This window comes from Panicum virgatum, chromosome 9K (genome assembly GCF_016808335.1).
Source record: "Panicum virgatum strain AP13 chromosome 9K, P.virgatum_v5, whole genome shotgun sequence".
Lineage (NCBI taxonomy): Eukaryota > Viridiplantae > Streptophyta > Magnoliopsida > Poales > Poaceae > Panicum > Panicum virgatum.
Genome location: NC_053144.1, coordinates 19347924 through 19355945, shown reverse-complemented (window position 1 = coordinate 19355945; position 8022 = coordinate 19347924).

Here is an 8022-nt window from a genome sequence, read left to right as displayed (position 1 = left end):
AATTTTTATTTTGTTCGCCATGGCATAAAGAATACGAAGTTCATCCACACGAACTGTCTGAACATCATCTCTAGGGAAACACATAAGAGCAACCCATTTATGCATCAAACGTAAAGTTGGATGCTGAATATCATTGCAACGGCGGTGCGTGTATGCGTTTAACCCTGAGATGGTGTGCCAAAAACTGTCCCGGTGATAACCCTTGGTTGCTTTCTCAAGATCAAGATTACACCTATGGTGAAAACTCAAGACAGTACTCAACTCTTTCCATGATAAAGAGAATTTCTCCCCGAAAAATCGAAATGAAATATCGTTGTTTGTTTCCACAAGAGTGCAAAGGAACTGAATGGTTAAATCTCTCAAACCCAACCCAGAAATTTCAGCAAATGAAGACCAACCCACGGCTTTCCAAACACTCGCAAATTCAGCATTCATACCTGTCTTTTCCAGCAGGTCCTCATCGAACTCCCATGTATGACCGAAGGTTCGATCCTTCAGGATGTTGTACGCTTGGAGTTCTTGCTCCCCTCGAATGTCGAGGTGGGAGTTATTCGGCGCCTCTTCTTCTTCTTGTTGTGCTGGCTGCTCTTCTGGAGCCTGGGACTCAGCTTGCTCATCTTGATGAGTGTAACTTGGCGTGGGGGTGGATGAGCGATGTGAGCTTGATCGACTTGACCTCGACCCGGTCACCTTCTTGAGCGCTCCCGACATCTTCCTTCTGATGTTCCTGAAAGACATTGCAGCAAACAAAGAAACCAAACACTCGGAGAGATTATGCGAGAGTTAGTGAAAACCAAGTCAGCTGTCCAAGAGTTAGTAGTCCTTGTGGGGCATGGCTGCCTCTCACAAAAATCGTTCTTGTGGGTGATAACACTCCACAAAATCGTTCTTGTGGGCGATGACGCACCACAAAACCGTTCTTGCGGGGTAGTAGTACCACCACAAACATGTTCTTGAAGAGAAGAAGGTAAACACAAAATGTAAATGAGAATGCAAAAGAGGGAAATCTTTTTCTTCTTTTTTCTTATGAACTTGGAGAGAAACAAGAGCAAAGAGAGCAGAGGAAAGGAGAGCTCGGAGTGAAATTGGTAGAACTGGGCAGAGGGAGTGCCATGAGCCTCCTGTGCACCAGGTTTTATAGAGGGGTGCTGCCCCTAGGTCGGCTGACCATGGGGTCGGCCGGCCTGTGGGTGGCCCCAAGTTTTTACTCCTTTTTTCAGTGATCACTAATGACTGCCATATGGTTCAAAAATGCATGAGTGAGCACAGGGGTAGGCCGGTGCAGGCCTAGGAGTGGCCCCAAATGCACTTGGACATGTAAATCATCCAAGTTCATGCATGCACTGCACTCCAAACTTTTATGGCTGCCATTTTCTTCCAAAATTACCCCTTGGGCACTTGTCTAATTCCAAGATTCATGGGGGTTTATGATGCAAAAGACGAGGAAACAAAATATGCAAGGGTTTTTATGCAAAAGATGCAATGTTCATGCAAGGAAGCAAATGGAATTGAGGGAAATTCAAACATGCAATGGTTGAAATCAAATATGGGATAACTACCAATTTACCTGTCGGCAAGGGCTCAAAATTTAGAGTCTTTTGAACGAGACATTTCATTTCGTCAACCTTGAATAGCTCAATGAAATAATTCCAAAGGGTGACACCTCTTTATGAAAATTATCGGAGGAATTCATACCTCAATGTGGTGTCTGGGGTCTTCGGGATTATCATTTGGTCCTCTTTCGATCGGGTTGAACTTCTCATGATATATATCATCCCGTAGTATTGCCCCTGAAATGTATAGAAATTACTTACCTGGATTGCACCATAATGTGGTTGCTTTCTCGGTTGATGCAGTGTTCATTGCTGTTGGTGATCAGGCAACGACAATAGAGCACTTCTTCGAGCAGAGAATTCGAGCCTTTTCCAAGGGTGGATGCAATCATGATCAACTCAATTGCCAAAGTGTTGACTTCTCGAAATCAAGAGTGCCAAATCACACTTGTCTTGAAGTCAACTCGGATCCATCATGAAATTCGTTGGCGAATTGAAATTGATCGGAGACTACCCCTGTCTTCACACAAAAAGAAGATAGCATGGTTGTCCTGCCAGATCACTGGCCACTAACCATAGAGATTTTCCTTACTTAAATAAATTCTTTTAACCTATGCCTTCCCCGGCAACGGCGCCAAAAATGCTTGTTGACGCCTACCAACATAGGCAGTGTCATCTTCGTGTTGACACCTACCAACGTCACCACTGGGAATCAGCGATGGCGTCCGCAGACGTCAATGGAGTGGCAGGCAATTCATGAGCCACGAATAAATCCGCAAGCGCACGGAGTACCGCCGTATCATTTTACCCGAGAGTAACCCGGGGTGTCATTTATATTTCCGCAGGGAAGACGGCGGTGTATAGAATTTAATTAAGTTAGGAGGAACCACTATGGATTAATGTCAATAGTTCGAACAGGGAAATAATATTCATGGTAAAGGGGATAGTGAACACACAAGCATAACTGGACGGCATGCTTAGGATATCGGAGAGGTAAGAGCAAGATCAAGGGTAACTAGAACTATACTCTATTGTAATCTTATGAACAGTTGAACTGAGTCGTTCACAGCAAAAGGAAAAGCCTGATCAATGGACTAGGGAGACCGCATCCAGATGAACACGAGGAGCCTAATCATCCGACGGCTTTATGCACCTCCTACTCCACTACCCGAACGTGGAGGATTACTAAAAGGCTCGGACAGGGCTGTCACCATCTGCCGGCTACCTCTACAAACCGTGGGGTAGAATCGCATTCAAACGTGGTCATTAACCTAGGCACCACGCCTACGCTAACGAGCACCACTCTAGCCTTGCGCAAGGACACCCTTGTCTATCCGGGGCCTTAGTTCTAGAGCACCCAATTAAGGAAGATGAAACAAAGCCATGATACACGACTAGCCTATGCTTGTGAATCACTCAAGACATTCATAATTCACAAGGAGGGTCATACACACAACAAGGGCATACGAACCAAAGTACTCAATAGAATAAATAAACATCTAGTACAAACTCAAAGAATTACATGAAGAGAAAGTAAAAGACATACCAGACTCTCCATGAAGACTCTAAGACCTCGAACTACAACTCGAACCCGAACTCCTCTAGTCCTAAGACCTCTACAAGAGAAGATGAACTACATCTTGAGAGAGTGGCTTGATGGCTTGATGCTTGGCGATGTCTTGAAATGGAGCCCCTCCCCTCATATATATAGTGGGGAGCCACCCTCTCCTCGGCCGTGGAATCAGCAGGGAACTGCTGGAACCGACGTTGTGAGCCAATCAGAGAGTGCCACGTCAAAGCCTGAAGGCGGTGGGGCCCATGGGCTGGTCGGCCGATCGGCCGGCCTCCCACTGGGCTCACCAACCTTCTCCTTTTTACTGTGGGCTGTTCTCAGGGCCCACTGGTCAATGGTGTATGGCTGGGCTTCGTTTCTGTTGGATTTCTTCTCTGGTGGCCTTTTGGTCCATACGTGGCGACATTTGATCGGTCAGTGTTTGCTCCTCGGTACAAAGGGTGTGATTGTCCTCCATTTTCAGCTAAATCCCGCACTCATAGAAATCTAGAGGGACATGTGGAATTTGGTGATTTATTAGTAGAATGAGTGTAAGAAATGCAAGTCCGTCCATTTATTATGGCAATATTGACGCTCAGAAATGGTCGTTAGTGAGCGTCAACACTTCGTCGGCCCAAAGAAGGCGGTAGGCGGGGCTTTGCTCTTTCTTGGAGCCATGACAGGGTCAGGCGGGTTCGCCGTGGTGCTGGCGAAGAGAAAGGAGCTAAAACTATGCTAGTTCGCGACGAAGAGGCCCAAAGGCAGAAGGAAGCGAAAGAGTTCAGAACAGGGAGGCAATGTGAGCGTACCCTATCCGCCCCGGCACCCTCACTTATATAGGAGGGGGTCGTGAAAAGTCCGTTTTACCCCTCCAGAATTTTCGCAGAGTGAGCGTGCGTGGAAGGGCAACGACGGAATTTCGCACCGGACGCCTCGATAGACGCGGCGAAGGAAAAGTCAAATTCATTTAAGCAATTCATTAATACATTTATAACACCTCGATGTCTGGTCTGTTACTTAACAGGTGAATCGAGAAGACTCAGGCCTCGACGGACCGCAAAGCGATCGGTCGAAGCCCGAAGGGTGGCGCTTTGGGAGAAGAAGTCGAAGTCATCGCCCCTCCGAAGATGGGCAACGACTCCGAGGGGCTACTGTTGGGACGCCACCTTCGGCCATCGACCGAAGGCCCGCGGCCCATTCGGGTCCAACGACAAGGTCTTCAGCCGGCCAAGCAACCTAAGCGATCGAAGGGCTCTGGGCTTCGAGCGAAGAGAGGCGAAGACCAAGGCGCCGACAGCGAAGACGAAGGCAAGCGAAGAGAGGCGAAGACCAAGGCGCAACGAAGAAGATGAAGGCTAAGCGAAGAGAGGCGAAGACCAAGGCGCCCATGGCGAAGTCGAAGACAGCGAGGAGATTCAGCGAGAGTCGACGGCGAAGCGCTGCGAGGAGCTACGAGGAAAGGCGTCGGGGAGCGAGCACGCCTGACGCCGCGAAGGCCAAATTCACCTAATGATGACGTGTGTCTTTGGGCCCAGTGGGCAGTAGAGGCCAGAATGTAATCTATTGAATGATGTAAAAATATGGTTGAGCCCCTAGAATATTCCGGGAATATAGTTATTAGGGGGCATTATGGTGTAATAACAGAAGGTGGTAGGTGAACCGTCACCTATAAATACCCGACCCTGTACATTGATGGGACACTTGGAAGAAAGAGAGAGAATTCCGCTTGATTGTGCCAAGCTGTTGTGTTCGGCTTCGAGTTGTACTCTTCGCCTGGTGTGCTCACTCCTCACTGTTGTAGTGTTCGTCCGTTCCGGAGGCACTCTCCACCAACAGAGACTTCTTCCCGGATCCTGACCCAGTCCGAGCGACTTGCGGCGCGGCTTCACCGCCTGGAGTCGGCTCATGTTCCCCCGCCGCCACCACCGCCGCCGAGACCTGTCACCGCGCCCCCGCAATCTTCGTCGCGGTGGACAGACCCCTTCGATCTGAACCTTGCTCCACCACCGGTGACGTGCCCACCTGCGTCCACCGGGGAGCGGCCCAGCGGGCACCGCGTTGAAACCAGCAACCGGGACGCTGGCGGTGGGATCCTTGGCTCCCTCCGCCACTCCCGGTCATGGCTACGTACCCTGAGTCGAATCCCTCGTCCTCTCAATTTCGCGAGAGCGCGTGCGATGTTTCCACTAGAGCTCCGCATCTACCCAAATTGCAGTTCCCCAATTTTGATGGCGATAAGCCTAGATTGTGGCGTGATCGTTGTGGTATGTATTTTGAGGTATTCTCCGTGAATCCAAGCTTGAAGACGCGATTTGCTGCGCTCAATTTCAAAGGGATGGCTGCAACTTGGCTTCAGACCGTGGAACGTCGTGGACGGATTTCTGATTGGGAGGAATTCTGCAATGCTGTGTTCGAGCGTTTCGACCGAGATCAGTATCAGATTCACCTGAAGCAGTTGGATTCTCTTCGTCAGTCTGGCTCTGTCTCGGACTTCTTGGAAAGATTTGAGGAATTATCCCATGATGTCTTGCTCTACAATCCCATCTACGATGACACCTTCTTTGTTACTCGGTTTCTGGGAGCATTGCACGAGGATATTCGTTCAGTTATCGCCTTGCATCGCCCCAAGAATGTGCAAGAAGCTAGCACGTTAGCCCTTATGCAGGAAGCGGAGTTGGAAAACCGCCGGAAGAAACAGTACACCAATTTCAGTAAGTCAGGTGTCAAGAGTTCTTCCACGTCTGACAGAGTAGCTGGTGTAGCATTTGAGAAGATTGGCAAGACTAGAACTCTGAAGCAACAGTTTGATCATGCTGAGCCTGAAGACAAAGTCAGAGCCCTGCTGACATTTCGAAAGAAGAACGGGTTATGCTACAAATGTGGTGACAAATGGGGGCATGGCCACAAGTGTCCACCACAGGTAGCCATTCATGTCATAAAGGAACTTTTTGATGCCATGGATCATCATACTGCTTCTGATTCAGACTCTGAAGGAGAGACAGATGAGCTGGAGATGGTGATGTCAATTGAAACTCTTGCCCAACAGCTATCCCCTAAAAGAAGAACATTAAAACTTCAAGGAATGATAGCCAACTAGGAGGTATTGATTCTTGTTGATTCAGGCAGTGTTGGCACTTTTGTCAGTGATCAGTTGGTCTCTCAGCTTCAGTTGCCAACCCAACAGTGCAATTCATCTCAGTACATGGCTGCTGATGGTAGTCCCATGACATGCTCTCAGCTTCTGCCTGCTCTTCAGTGGTCCTGCCAGGGTCACTCCTTCACTGTAGCTACTGGTGTTTTACCTCTTAAATGCTTTGACATGATTCTGGGGTAGGATTGGCTTGAGGAATGCAGTCCCATGTGGATTCATTGGAAGAAGAAGATAATGAAGTTCACTTATCAGAAGAAAAGGATTGCATTACAAGGTGTCAGACCTGATGTTATCAAGTGCACCCCCATTAGTACTCACAAATTGAAAGGATTATTTCGAAGAAAGGCTGTTACTCATTGTGTGCAGATGATGCCTGAATACTATGATGGTCTAGAGAACAAAGCTGAGCACACAATGCATTCTATTTCTGAACCAACCACTGGGGATAATCCACCTGAGATACAACAGTTACTCAGGAAGTACAGTCACCTATTCAGTGAGCCTAGTGCCCTTCCACCTGAAAGGGACTGTGACCATCACATTAATCTGGTACCAGGGGCACATCCTGTTAATTCTAGATCCTACAGATATGCTCCAACACAAAAAACTGAGATTGAGAAGCAGCTACCTGAAATGCTAAAAAGTGGAACCATCAGGCCCAGTTCAAGCCCTTTCGCCTCACCTGTGCTGTTGGTTAAAAAGAAGGATGGCTCTTGGAGATTTTGTGTGGACTATAGGTGCCTCAACAATATAACTGTTAAGAACAAGCATCCCTTGCCTATAGTGGATGAGCTGATTGATGAATTGGCAGGAGCACAGTGGTTTTCAAAGTTGGATTTCAGATCTGGTTACCACCAAATTAGGATTGCAAAAGGAGATGAACACAAAACTGCATTTAGGACACATAATGGCTACTATGAGTTCTTGGTGATGTCCTTTGGGCTTACAAATGCACCTGCAACCTTCCAGAGTGTCATGAACCAAATTTTTTAGCCTTTACTCAGGGGAGGGGTGTTGGTATTCATGGATGACATCCTTATCTATTCTAGCTCTTGGGACAGACACTTGGAACTACTGCAACAAGTATTTGAGATAATACAATATCATCAATTCCTAATAAAGCTATCTAAGTGTTCCTTTGCCAAAAGACACATTGAGTACTTGGGGCACTGCATCTCAGCTTTTGGGGTATCCACTGAACCATCAAAGGTTGTAGCAGTCCAGGATTGGCCTGTCCCTACCAATCTCAAGGAATTGAGATGTTTTTTGGGTCTCACGGGCTACTACAGGAAGTTCATTCGCCATTATGGTATGATCTGTGTTCCTCTTAAAAAACTACTAAAAAAGGGCACAATCTTTCAGTGGACTCCAACTGCAAATAAAGCATTTCTGCTCTTGAAGAAGGCTCTCAGTGAGGCTCCAGTGTTGGCAATTCCTGACTTTGAGAAGACTTTTATTCTCAAAACTGATGCAAGTGATTTGGGATTAGGAGCTATGCTGATGCAGGAGGGTCACCCCTTGGCTTATCTCAGCAGACCTTTGTGTCCAAAGAATCAAGGATTATCAACATATGAGAAGGAGTGCATGGCAATTTTGATGGCAGTAGAAAAGTGGCGCCCATACTTGCAACATAAGGAGTTCATCATCAAAACTGATCACACGAGCTTATTATACTTGACTGATCAAAGGGTGCATACTAAGTTGCAACACAAGGCACTGTTAAAGTTAATGGATTTGCAGTTCAAAATTGTCAACAAGAAGGGGAT